The sequence below is a fragment of the Schistocerca serialis genome, chromosome 7, assembly GCF_023864345.2.
Source record: "Schistocerca serialis cubense isolate TAMUIC-IGC-003099 chromosome 7, iqSchSeri2.2, whole genome shotgun sequence".
In the NCBI taxonomy this organism is placed as follows: domain Eukaryota; kingdom Metazoa; phylum Arthropoda; class Insecta; order Orthoptera; family Acrididae; genus Schistocerca; species Schistocerca serialis.
In genome coordinates this window covers 423,098,611-423,113,369 of record NC_064644.1, presented here as the reverse complement: position 1 = coordinate 423,113,369, position 14,759 = coordinate 423,098,611, and the positions used below count along the sequence as shown (strand labels likewise).

At 40.6% G+C, this 14,759-nt stretch overlaps 1 protein-coding gene across 2 annotated transcripts in view; it reads right to left on the bottom strand.

Moving 5' to 3' along the window:
• The window catches only part of LOC126412235 (centrosomal protein of 135 kDa-like), a 368,271-nt gene that overhangs the window by 256,668 nt on the left and 96,844 nt on the right, over positions 1-14,759 (bottom strand). The window lies entirely within an intron of this gene.

Genomic DNA, 14,759 nt, shown 5'->3' with positions numbered 1-14,759 from the left:
TCACCCCTCTTCCTTCTCCTTTAATCCTTCTGCCTTAAGAAGGAGCCACTGGCTCCAAAAGCAAGCCCAATTACAACCTCCTTTTATGTGTGTGTTCTGCCACCACTTGGTGAGTAGATTTTTTATCTATTCAATTAAATTATTTTGTGAAAAATTGATTGTTTTCATTGTCATATTCTAATATAGTTTGTATAGTTGGTATTGTCTCTGGTGTTTCTACATTCCTCCACAGCCCAACCTCATCTCCCCCATCCTCCTATGTAAACTGCTACGATTCATTGTATTCTTCTGTAGATTATTTTGATAGTATTTTGCAACTACTCCTTATTCAACTGACAATTTGGAAACACACCTGTCTGTTCCTGGGTTTTTTGTATTCGGATTCTCACTTTGTTCTTGATGTTTGAGATTTCATCTGTCTCTCATATCCTGAATATCAGGTGAAACAGTTTTGTAATGTTGGTTCTCCTAAGGACCTCAATAATCCTGAAGAAATTACATTTATTCCACAAGCCTTTACACATCTTTCAGCATTTCACCAAATTCATTCCACAATAATGTATCACACAGTGCATCTTCATCTGCTTCCTCTTCTCTTCCCATAATGTTGTTATCAAGTTTATTTTCTTTATACATTGCTTCCATCTTTTGGCCTTCCCTTCTTTGCTTAGTAATAGCGTGCCATCCAAAATTTTCTCTTCTTTAAAAGTTTCTTTAATTTTTCCTATACCAAGCTCCCTACAGATCCACAGTTTTGTATTTCTTTCTGGTTAACCCTGCTTTGCCATTCTTTTCAGTTCAGTTTATTCTTTTAGTGGGGTTTATTTTTATTCTTTTATATTTGCTAGCTTCAGTTGCTGTGTTTTTCTACTTTCTCCTTTCATCAATTAATTTAATATCACCCAAGGATTTCTGCTTGTCTTTTTGCTTAGTTATTCCTCTGTTGTCTTCAATGTTTCATCACCCACAGCTATTCATTCTTCTTTGAATGTTTTCACTTCGTATATCAGTAGATCACTGCCTAATGCTCCCTTTGAAACTCTCAATAGTCTCTGGTTGTTTCAACTTCTCCAAATCTTTTTTCATTTAGCTCCTTTTTGCAATTTCTTCAACTTCACTCTGTATTTCAGAACTAACAAAGTATGGTCAATATCCACATCTCCTCCTAGAAATGTTTTGTAGTTTTAAAATCTCTGTCTTGCAATTATCTAATCTATCTGAAACATTGTGATCTCTCCAGGTTTCTTCCGTGTATACATTCTTCCTTCAAAATTCTGAAACCAAATGTTTGCAATGATTAAACTGTGCTCCAGATAAGTTTCTATCAGTAACCTTCTCTTTCATTAGTTTCCTCAATATTATGTTCTTCACCTACTTCTTTCTTTTCCCACTACCAAATTCCAGTAACACATCCAAATTAAGTTTTTGTCAATCTTAACATGCCAAACATTCTTTTCAACCTCTCTGTTATCAAGAGAACTAGTATACACTTATACCTTTACTGCTGTGGTGCTAAGGCTTTGGGCTTATCTTAGCTGTTATCTCTTCATTATGCTCTTCATAGTAGTTCATAAGCATTTATATTTTCTTGTTCATTGGTAAATTTATTCCTGCATTATCCCTATTTGATTTTATATTTATATATGTTGTATTCATCTGAACAGACATCCTGTTCTTTCTGCAACTGCACTTCACTAAAGGCAGGTTACACCAGACTAAACACAAGTGAATGGTCATCAGAAAAAGAATTCTCTCTGTTATAAATGGTAGGTGAGTGTGAGCATTTGCTGGTGCACACTCATGTTCTGTTGGTTGCCAGCATTTTACTGGGGCTTCAAAGGAAGTTCGTGTTCTCTCCACTTTGGTGCCGGTAATACAGAAAGCAATGATCTGCTGTCCTATCTCTGTTTCTCTTATTGAAATGAGCAACATGAGTGATGGAGCCATCTGAAGAGGACATAATGTCACTAACAGAAAACTACAGATAATATAGGTGCTTCTGCAAAATTCTGAATGAAAGGAAATACGACTGGAAGAAAATTGCCAAAGCACTCAAAGGTCCATCTGTGTATGCGAGAAAGGTGATAAATTCATTACATGCTTGCATCAGACATAAGCAGAGTGAATAAGCACATGCCTTGTATTTTTATTTTCTTAAAAAGGAGAGAGCATAAAAAATTTCTTTGAAAGTAGAGAAGTGTGAATACGTATCTATTATGCTGATTAAAACTAAAAATATTTGTGGTAGCTATAATTATATGGTCGGTGTATCACTTATGTTAGCAATTTTTTATGATAAAGATAAATGATTTTCCTGAAATCACAGTATCTGCTCTCTAACAAACTACACAGCAGATTTTATTACGTAGCCTATGCGACAGTTTGTATGTATATTTCAGATTTCATTAATCATATTTTATCGATATTATCTTCCCTATACAAAATTCAATAAAACCCTCAATATGGTTTGCATATATCACTGCACACATCAGAAACTACCTGAAATACAGTAGCTTATCGAAATGTGAAACAGGCACTACTGTAAGTGTCTCCAGTTGCCAACCAAAGAGAAAGTGCTAGCTTTTCTTCAGGTGATGTTTACCATCAGTAATTAGGGTTCTGCTATTAAATTTGCTCCTCAATGGTAATGAGAAGCCACCAAAAAGTGCCAACTGTTGTATAGGGACTGAACAAAAAACACTGAACTATGATGTGAAATGCATACCTGAACATAAAAGGAGATACCGGCCACACTTGAAACCTGCGCTGCTATATACGACTACAACCGGCACCTGTAAATGTCTTCAACACATTGCAACTCTAAGTTGTGGTCAGAACACTGTTTTGTGTAGTTGTGAGTACATTTGGTTCAAGCTAAGTGAATTCAAATGTGGGAAAATTGTTGGTGCTCATACAGTGGATGCTTCCATGACCAAGGGACCCAAAGTTTTTGGTGCTTCAAGAGCCACAGTATCAAAGATTTATACCACATAGAGGGAAAGCTGCAAAACATCAACCGCTAAGTCACACCATATATGAAAGTGTGTGCTGAGTGATAGTGATGAACAGCCTTCAAGAGGGTTGTGGAGAAAAGGAAGAGAACAAAGCCGCAGAAGTCACTGCAGAACTGCATGTTGCACTCACGAACTCTGTCTGCACCAAAACAACATGAAGGAAACTTCCTAAGCATGGAACTGCAGGGTGAGCTGGAATTCCAGAACCCTTCATCAGTGATGCAAATGCCCATAACAGGAAAACATGGTTTCGAAGCCACAAAATCTGGGTTATGCAGCAATGGAAGGAAGTCATTTGGTTGGAAGAGTCTTGTTTCACACTGTTTCCAACTTCTGGCCAACAGTACATCACAGAAGTGAAACATGGTGGGAGGTCAGTGATGACTTGGACAGCCGTATTGTGGTATTCCATGAGTCCAACAGTTACTCTGCAAAGTTGCATTACTGCCAAGGATTATGTGATCAGTTTGGCTGACCAGGTCCGTCCCATTTTACAACACTTGTTCTCCAATGATGGTACTGTATTCCAAGATGACAGGTGGCCCGTTCACAGAGCTTGCATCATCCAGGACTGGCTTTGTATGCATGAGGATAAATTGTCACATCTCCCTTGGGCACCACTCACCGGACATACTATTTAGCCTTTGTGGTCAACTTTGGAGAGCAGGGTGTACAATCGCTATCCCCTTCCATAATTGTTACCTGGACTTGCCACTATTTTTCAGGAAGAATGACTTAAGATTCCCTTGAAAACCATGCAGAACCTACAGTTATCCATTCTGAAACAACTAGAAATTGTTTAGAATGCCAATAGTTCTCCTGCACCGTATTAGGCATGGTAATGTACTGCATTTTTGGCATTCCTTTGTTTTTGTCAACTCCGTCCATGTGCAAAGTCTGACAATAAAGCTAAAGGAAAGCTGGAGTTGCAATTCAGTAATGACCGTGCTACAACAACTTGTTTCCCACTTACAAACAAATCCAGACAACAAATTAGTCTTTTCCTGTGCCAATTTGTATATTTCATCAAAAACAGTGCGCTCACCATGCAAAATAATCCTCTCTGAATATATTAAAGTTTTGCATTGTGTTTCTAACTATGTAGTGTTTCATTCTGTGTGCTGATTATTCTTTTCTGTTCCCCCCCACATAAATGCTTGATCAAAGATACAAACCAACAGTAGTGAACATTGACGAACTGTCTGCGAATAGTCATTCACTTTCGTTAACTTCCATTTGCTCCAGTGTAAATGAGACTTTATCCCCACTATACCTCACACTTTGGTTCACGTACTTCTCTTTTCAGTTACTCTACTCTACCTATCTGATTAAGTTATCCACATTCTGAACTTCAGAATGCCAGAATTTTATGGAATATAATGGCTGTTATTTCTCCGTGCTCTCAGCTATATTACTATACTAACATAGCAAGGCCATGTTGGCTAATGTTAAAGGGCCACATTAGTTAACGATGCATTGACTGTGCCTGTAAGTTCTGAAAAGGCTGCTGCCCATCTTCGGAAAGCATGTATTAGTCTGGACTCTCCTCAGATACCCCACTGACACTACTGCACTTAAGGTTTAGCTGCATGCAAGTCTCCTCACCATGGCATTGTTCATGGTTAAAGGGAGGGTTCCCTATCTAAGGTCTTCAAATTCAATAGTCTAAACAGAATATTCTACAGTATTTAACTAGCTGAAATATGAACAATTTGCATCTTTAATTTCCTGAACTGTAAAAATAGACAGACTGCTGACACAACCTACAGGCACAACTATTATTATAAATACACTCCTGGAAATGGAAAAAAGAACACATTGACACCGGTGTGTCAGACCCACCATACTTGCTCCGGACACTGCGAGAGGGCTGTACAAGCAATGATCACACGCACGGCACAGCGGACACACCAGGAACCGCGGTGTTGGCCGTCGAATGGCGCTAGATGCGCAGCATTTGTGCACCGCCGCCGTCAGTGTCAGCCAGTTTGCCGTGGCATACGGAGCTCCATCGCAGTCTTTAAAACTGGTAGCATGCCGCGACAGCGTGGACGTGAACCGTATGTGCAGTTGACGGACTTTGAGCGAGGGCGTATAGTGGGCATGCGGGAGGCCGGGTGGACGTACCGCCGAATTGCTCAACACGTGGGGCGTGAGGTCTCCACAGTACATCGATGTTGTCGCCAGTGGTCGGCGGAAGGTGCACGTGCCCGTCGACCTGGGACCGGACCGCAGCGACGCACGGATGCACGCCAAGACCGTAGGATCCTACGCAGTGCCGTAGGGGACCGCACCGCCACTTCCCAGCAAATTAGGGACACTGTTGCTCCTGGGGTATCGGCGAGGACCATTCGCAACCGTCTCCATGAAGCTGGGCTACGGTCCCGCACACCGTTAGGCCGTCTTCCGCTCACGCCCCAACATCGTGCAGCCCGCCTCCAGTGGTGTCGCGACAGGCGTGAATGGAGGGTCAAATGGAGACGTGTCGTCTTCAGCGATGAGAGTCGCTTCTGCCTTGGTGCCAATGATGGTCGTATGCGTGTTTGGCGCCGTGCAGGTGAGCGCCACAATCAGGACTGCATACGACCGAGGCACACAGGGCCAACACCCGGCATCATGGTGTGGGGAGCGATCTCCTACACTGGCCGTACACCACTGGTGATCGTCGAGGGGACACTGAATAGTGCACGGTACATCCAAACCGTCATCGAACCCATCGTTCTACCATTCCTAGACCGGCAAGGGAACTTGCTGTTCCAACAGGACAATGCACGTCCGCATGTCTCCCGTGCCACCCAACGTGCTCTAGAAGGTGTAAGTCAACTACCCTGGCCAGCAAGATCTCCGGATCTGTCCCCCATTGAGCATGTTTAGGACTGGATGAAGCGTCGTCTCACGCGGTCTGCACGTCCAGCACGAACGCTGGTCCAACTGAGGCGCCAGGTGGAAATGGCATGGCAAGCCGTTCCACAGGACTACATCCAGCATCTCTACGATCGTCTCCATGGGAGAATAGCAGCCTGCATTGCTGTGAAAGGTGGATAGACGCTGTACTAGTGCCGACATTGTGCATGCTCTGTTGCCTGTGTCTATGTGCCTGTGGTTCTGTCAGTGTGATCATGTGATGTATCTGACCCCAGGAATGTGTCAATAAAGTTTCCCCTTCCTGGGACAATGAATTCACGGTGTTCTTATTTCAATTTCCAGGAGTGTATATAAATGTCCTCGGTCTGGAAGAGAACACTATTATCTTCACCAGCCATCTCCTAGATTCACCAGTCATCTTACGTTTCCTGGTACATAAAAATTTATGTTACAATCTGGCATAACTGACATCCATAGCTGGATTCCGATAGTATAAGAACTTGGTAGAGCATGGGTCATATGCAAATACCACACAAGTGTGATAAATGCTTACATTAGACTAAAAGCAGTGCAAATATTTCCTACTTAAGGGGTAAACAATGATTTATGTTAATAAATTTTTAATAAGAACAGTCACAATCAGGAAGGCTAAATGGTAAACCACTTCGAAGCGTATTTTTTAACCTTTATGAACAATACTCCCTTTTGGCATCACAAGATACATCCTGATCGATGACCATTCAACCAATGCCAACAATTCACAGAGAATGGTCACATCTGAATGCAATATACGAACGTTACTCCTGATGGTGTATCCAGTATGCTCAATAGCAGCTCCACCCAACACCCCATCCAAACATTGTTCGCCAAACCATTCTTACACAATTCAAGAATGGTGTGTGGTGCATCGTCTTGCTAAATGTACAGGTTACCTGCTGGGTCCTGTTATGATACAAATGGATGCACAGGATCAGACAGCTGGTTTTGGTATTGTTCACTGCTGATACATTTAAGCTACACATCAAGGGGCCCCTTTCATCCTACATTATCCACAAGCTATCTCCAGCACATATATGAACAGTGCCCTGTTGGCAAGCAGGCTATGCACTTTTCAAGGCACTCTTATCTGCCAACAACTTGCAAAAATGTGTACCACAATTCATCAGTCTACATGACCCTTATCCACGCTTAAAGTATCAATTGGCAGTATTCTGTTCCCATGAGTACCCTGTGATGAGAAAAGGTATAAATGTGGAGTAGTTGCTTTCATACCCAGTAAGTAGATGGTGATTTCTGGTTGGTATGGTCACTCACCAACTGCTATTGTCCTACACTGACTTAAAGAGTTATTTCCTGCATTGTGAGTGATAGTCAACATCAGCCCCAGCCAATGTACCATACAGCTTCTCATAGCAGTTTCTCTTGCAACAGTGGTCACAGCTGAACCCAGTGTTTCCTCTGAATTGAGGTACTCAAGATAGACCCATACCATATCTTGTGAATGCCCAGAACATTTGCAACCTGAGATACGAACGTTCCAATTGTCTGGGCATTCATTATCTGGTTATGGTAAAAGTGTTGATATCACATAGCTTTCTCATGCTTTATATGACTGCCATGCCAACCATCAGTGCAAAATCCGATGACATCTATGTCATGTGAAATGCCAAAGTATGCCATTCGCTGTGCTAACAGGCAAGATCTCTTCTCCCCAACACAACTGCCATGTATAATTCAATTGGTCATGAGTATATATATACAGGGTGTCCCAAAATAATGTATACATTCTTTGAAACAGAATATATCTCTAATTAAAGGAGACAGAAATACAGTTTTTATGGGTAATAATTTAGAAGCTGGTGAAAAACATAACAAAGCTTTCTTTTGTTGCAAGATTATCAGCAAACATGGCATTATCATTCGAACAATGGAAATGGGTGCTAAAGTGTTACTGGAAAACAGAACGTGAGTGCGATACGCTGACATTGGAGAGTTTAATTTGAAAAACCACAATCGACAAGAGTAACAATTACAAGAATCAGAGATAAGTTTGAGGTTGAAGGAACAGTGCACAATATCAAAAAGGGACACAGTAGACGAAAGAAGTTCGACAGACAATGAGAGTGTTGATGCAGTAATCCAGGCATACACATGTACCCCAAAGAAATCCGAGGCAATGCTCTCATGAGACTGGGATCTGCAGAAGCAGTGTTCATAGAACTCAGAACTTTAAGCCTTACACTCCAAGACTTCTCCATGCTCTTAACGAGGGTGATCCTGATAGGTGAAGCAAATTTTGTGAGTGGTTCATTAACAGATGTTAAGAAGAGCAACGTTTTCAAGATCGAATTGTTTGGTTAGATGAAGCAACGTTTAAACTTGATGGAACAATTAACTGCCATAATTGCGTGTATTGGGCTAGGGAGAATCCATATGTAACCGAGCAAAGGCATGATAATCTACCAGGAGTAACAGTCTGGTGTGGTCTGTCTTCTAGAGTGTTAATTGGGCCGTACTTCTTTGACAACACTGTCACAGGTGACTTGTACTTGGGAGTGCGGAGTATCCCACTCAATCTCCAGATTTAACTCCTCTAGACTTCTACCTACAGGGTACTCTCAAGAACACAGTTGACGCTGCGAGACCACACACAATGGATGATCTTAGAGAGTAAATTGAGTAACCCTGTGATGCTGTTCCATTGGAAACAATAAAATTGACATGTTGCTCAGTTGTAAGTCGTCGTCGACGGTGTATTGCGATGGACGGACACCAGTTTGAACATTTACCACCTTAAGCTGGACCATGAGGCACCCAACACCACTAAAACTGTATTTCTGACCCCTTTCATTAAAGAGATGTTCAGTTTCAAAGAGTGTATACATTATTTTGGGACACCCTGTATTTAACTTGATTGGCTGTTAATCACTAAAAAAGAAAAATCAGAGCAACACCGAAGACCAGTGGCATTAGCCCAAGGACTATAATTACCCATTTGTTTCTGCACCTACACTTATCAGTTAAGGAGTCAGGTTTTAGAAGATCTGGCCTCGCACATCACACTTTGAGTTGTTAAACCTGTTCATTTATCTGTAAAGTTATTTTTTCATAAATATTTTCAAGAAAAATCAGTAATAATACAGTGTTATAGTTTTTTTGTACTTTTTAATGTAAAAGACTGAAAAGCAGTGAAGCTGTGGCATCCTACTGACTGTGTCACTGCAGTCACATCAATGCCTGACCTGTAGTACTCTTCACTGCTGCTTTTCAAATTCCTGCAAGCAAGTTTGTCTGCAAAGGTAACTTTAGATGACTGTAGGTGAGTGGCTGCCTATAAATTCTGTTATCCTCTAACCGTTCTCTCCCCACCACCCCCCCACCCATTCCTGTCCCACCGTCAAACCACTCACTCCATCACCACTATTAGATATGACATGGATTAGCTCCCAAAATTTATTACAGATGACAAATAATTCATATGTCAGGAGGTTGCTTGTTAAAGCTTTAGTTCAGCTTGTAAATGTTGCACACAAAACTTCCTCCATGGATATATTTGCAGAGCTGTTTTTCTTGCAGTTTTCTTACAATATACAGTAAAATATTCCGGAGGTAAAATAGTCCTCCATTCGGACCTCCGGGCGAGGACTACTCAGGAGGATGTTGTTATCAGGAGAAAGAAAACTGGCATTCTACGGGTCAGAGCGTGGAATGTCAGATCCCTTAATCGGGCAGGTAGGTTAGAAAATTTAAAAAGGGAAATGGATAGGTTAAAATTAGATATAGTGGGAATTAGTGAAGTTCGGTGGCAGGAGGAACAAGACTTCTGGTCAGGTGACTACAGGGTTACAAATACAAAATCAAATAGGGGTAATGCAGCAGTAGGTTTAATAATGAATACAAAAAAATAGGAATCCGGGTAAGCTACTACAAACAGCATAGTGAATGCACTATTGTGGCCAAGATAGATACTAAGCCCACACCTACCACAGTAGTACAAGTTTATATGCCAACTAGCTTCGCAGATGACGAACAGATTGATGAAATGTATGATGATATAAAAGAAATTATTCAGATAGTGAAGGGAGACAAAAATTTAATAGTCATGGGTGACTGGAATTCGAGAGTAGAAAAGGAAGAGAAGGAAACGTAGTAGGTGAATATGGAATGGGGGTAAGGAATGAAAGAGGAAGCTGCTTGGTAGAATTTTGCACAGAGCATAACTTAATCATAGCTAACACTTGGTTCAAGAATCATAAAAGAAGGCTATATACATGGAAGAAGCCTTGAGATACTGACAGGTTTCAGATAGATTATATAATGGTAAGACAGAGATTTAGGAACCAGGCTTTAAATTGTAAGACATTTCCAGGGGCAGATGTGGACTCTGACCACAATTTATTGGTTATGAACTGTAGATTAAAACTAAAGAAACTGCAAAAAGGTAGGAATTTAAGGAGATGGGACCCAGATAAACTGACAGAACGAGACGTTGTAGAGTGTTTCAGGGAGAGCATTAGGGAACGACTGACAAGAATGGGGGAAAGAAATACAGTAGAAGAAGAATGGGTAGCTTTGAGAGATGCAATAGTGAAGGCAGCAGAGGATCAAGTAGGTAAACAGACGATGGCTAATAAAAATCCTTGGGTAGCAGAAGAGATACTGAATTTAATTGATGAAAGGAGAAAATACAAAAATGCAGTAACTGAAGCAGGCAAAAAAGGAATACAAACGTCTCAAAAATGATATCGACAGGAAGTGAAAATGGCTAAGCAGGGATGGCTAGAGGACAAATGTAAGGATGTAGAGGCACATATCACTAGGGGTAAGATAGATACTGCCTACAGGAAAATTGAAGAGACCTTTGGAGACAAGAGAACCACTTGCATGAATATCAAGAGCTCAGATGAAAACCCAGTTCTAAGCAAAAAAGGGAAAGCAGAAAGGTGGAAGGAGTATATAGTGTGTCTATACAAGAGCGATGTTCTTGAAGACAATATTATGGAAATGGAAGAGGAGGTAGATGAAGATGAAATGCGAGATATGATACTGCGTGAAGAGTTTGACAGAGCACTGAAAGACCTGAGTCGAAACAAGGCCCCCGGAGTAGACAACATTCCATCAGAACTACTGATAGCCTTGGGAGAGCTAGCCCTAACAAAACTCTACCACCTGGTGAGCAAGATGTATGAGACAGGCGAAATACCCTCAGACTTCAAGAAGAATGTAATAATTCCAATCCCAAAGAAAGCAGGGGTTGACAGACGTGAAAATTACCAATCAATCAGTTTAATAAGCCACAGCTGCAAAATACTAACACAAATTCTTTACAGATGAATGGAAAAACTGGTAGAAGCTGACCTCAGGGAAGATTAGTTTGGATTCCGTAGAAAACCGTAACATGTGAGGCCATACTGACACTACGACTTATCTTAGAAAATAGACTAAGGAAAGACAAACCTATGTTTCTAGCATTTGTAGACTTAGAGAACGCTTTTGACAATGTTGACTGGAATACTCTCCTTCAAATTCTGAAGATGGCAGGGGTAAAATACAGGGAGCAAAAGGCCATTTACAATTTGTACAGAAACCAGATGGCAGTTAGAGTCAAGGGGCATGAAAGGGAAGCAGTGGTTGGGAAGGGAGTGAGACAGGGTTGTAGCCTATCCCCAATGTTATTCAATCTGTATATTGAGCAAGCAGTAAAGGAAACAAAAGAAAAATTCAGAGTAGGAATTAAAATCCATGGAGAAGACCTGGAAGAGCAGCTGAATGGAATGGACAGTGTCTTGAATGGAGGATATAAGATGAATATCAACAAAAGCAAAACGAGGACAATGGAATGTAGTCGAATTAAATCGGGCGATTCTGTAGGAATTAGATTAGGAAATGAGAGGCTTAAAGTAGTAAATGAGTTTTGCTATTTGGGGAGCAAAGTAACTAATGATGGTCGAAGTAGAGAGGATATAAAATGTAGACTCGCAATGGCAAGGAAAGCGTTTCTGGCGAAGAGAAATTTGTTAACATCGAGTATAGATTTAAGTGTCAGGAAGTCGTCTCTGAAAGTATTTGTATGGAGTGTAGCCACGTATGGAAGTGAAACGTGGATGACAAATAGTTTAGACAAGAAGAGAATAGAAGCTTTCGAAATGTGGTGCTACAGAAGAATGCTGAAGATTAGATGGGTAGATCACATAACTAATGAGGAGGTACTGAATAGAATTGAGGAGAAGAGAAATTTGTGGCACAACTTGACTAGAAGGAGGGATCGATTGGTAGAACATATTCTGAAGCATCAAGGGATCACCAATTTAGTATTGGAGGGCAGCGCGGAGGGTAAATATCGTAGAGGGAGACCAAGAGATGAATACACTAAACAGATTCAAAAGGATGTAGGTTGCAGTAGGTACTGGGAGATGAAGAAGCTTGCACAGAATAGAGTAGCATGGAGAGCTGCATCAAACCAGTCTCTGGACTGAAGACCACAACAACAACAACAACAACAGTAAAAAGCTTGGATGACATGCTTTTACAACAGTGGGTTTCTTATCTTTACAGTTTTTAAGACCAAAACCTTTTATCATTTTTTATAGATTCAGCATATGACTAACAGAGCAATAATTTGACATTCTCTTCTAATACTGCAGTATACTCCATAATCTTTGAAAGTGCTTCTACATAAATCCCTTAATGGCAAATTATGTTTTCTTTTCTATATTTAGACAGCTGTTCTTTTAACTTCCTCAAGCATAAAAGGAACATCAGGCAACAATTACTGTATACAGGTTCATTTTGTCTTTCACTTTACTATGTGCTTCACTGACATTTATCAATTTTTCACCTGTGAATATACACCTCACTCATAACCTGTCAGAGTCTATTCAGCTTCTGATCAAGGAAGCATTACCTTTAATGCATTCTCAAAGTACCAAGGAACATATTATCTGGTAATTTTGCAGAGATTAGCCCAAATTAAGAGTTTGTGCTGATCTGTGCAATTTTCCCCAATATGTTTATTTTTGTTCTGTTTATTGGGTTACACTTACACTATTGTACTTTCCAATCTCAACATACTCGTGACACCTTGCCCTCACCTGTGATCCAGAAAATTTTGGGTACACTGGTCTCACTGAGAGCATTTTAAACAGAACACACACACTGTAGAGCTCAAGTGAGCTTTCAGTTCCCTGGTAAGTTATTTTCTAGGTGTATGCAATATCTGTGTTACCTAAATGGATGTGAAAAGTTATTTTGCAGGAGTGTCAATATTAAAGCCTGAGCCTCATGTTATGAGTCATTTTAAGTAGTGTTTACCTTATAACATATGTTTCATTTCTTTTTTTCATCTTCAACTACTCCAGTTTTCTTGCAGAACTGTGACTGGCTAGAGTGAGATTTGTGCTGCTTTCTACATTTGCTCAATTATTATCTACTACTACTACTACTACTACTACTACTACTACTACTACTACAGTATGTAATTTTTCATTTTCTCAATTTGTGCCCTCTGACCCTGACTGAAATTCATAGCCAGTTGAGTGAGACACATGGTGACGGTGTCACAGATGTGTCGAATGTGTATTCATTGATGAGACAGTTCAAAGAAGGCAGAATGGCGTGTGACAGCAAACCAACACAATCTCTGCCTCACAGCCACTGGTCTGATGACATGATTGACTGAATGGAGAAAATTACTCTGGAGGATAACTGTATGAGTGTGAAACACATTGCCTCCAAATCCAGCATTTCTGTGGGGTCTGTGGACATAATCTTGTGTGAAGACCTGAATATGTGCAAACTGTGCTCCAGGTAGGTGCCACGATCACTGGCAGATAATCACAAGGCTGCACACATGGCCTGTTGATGATGGCATGAATGGAACTTTTCAACAATTGTGACATTGGATGACACAAGAGTGCCACTTTCAATTCAGAAACAAAGTGCCAGTCAGCTCAATGAAAGCACTGTCACTCATCATCATGAATAATATTTCGACTAAGCTGTGCTAAAAAAATGATGGGGGCATGTTTTGCAGCAGTGATGGCATAATCCTTATACATTGCATTCCAGAGGGCACTACAGTGAGAGATGCATCCTACACCAAGATGTTTCAAAGAACAAGCTCCTTCCAGCATTGCGTGAAAAATGCCTGGAAACATCTGCTGATGTTCTTTTCCACCATGACAATGCATCAATACCATGGGAGAATGCAAGATTGCAATGTCTCCATAACAACTTTGATGTGATTTTTCATGCCCCTTCTCATCTGACCTGGCTCATAGTGACTTTTGGCCATTTTCAATGATGAAAGATGCATTCCATAGTCACACATCCACTATGCTGCTACTGTGTCAGTGCTTTTCCAGTGGTCAGACCAGACTCCTAAAGAAGTGGCCACAGTGGCCATGGAATCACGGCATTAGAATTACAAAAATATTTATGAGTGCAATGAGATTAGGTCAAGAAGTGACAAGTTTCACAGTTTTCATGTGATCAGCTACTGAGAATAAAACTGGCAATGTTATAACTTGAATGCACCTCATTATTATTATTATTGTTGTTGTTGAGTGAAAGTCACAGCCAGAGACTGGATTCTGGCGAAGAGGATTTATAAAATCTGTTTCCTGTTGTAGCAGAATTTGAAACTGTACTATCCTTGTTTGTTCAGTTTTGGCAACAAAATCATTTTCAGCTTGCATTCACGTGTTGAAATATCATGAGAGCACTGAAAACATAGGTTTGTTATCAGAAGTTTTCCTGCTGAATTCTGAATTTTATCTATTACAGCTTGTTCAACACATGTCTATCTACTTTTCAGTTTATTTATTTATTTCAATTTCTGTAACATCACGAGGACATGGAATGTGTCAAATTGTACAGAGT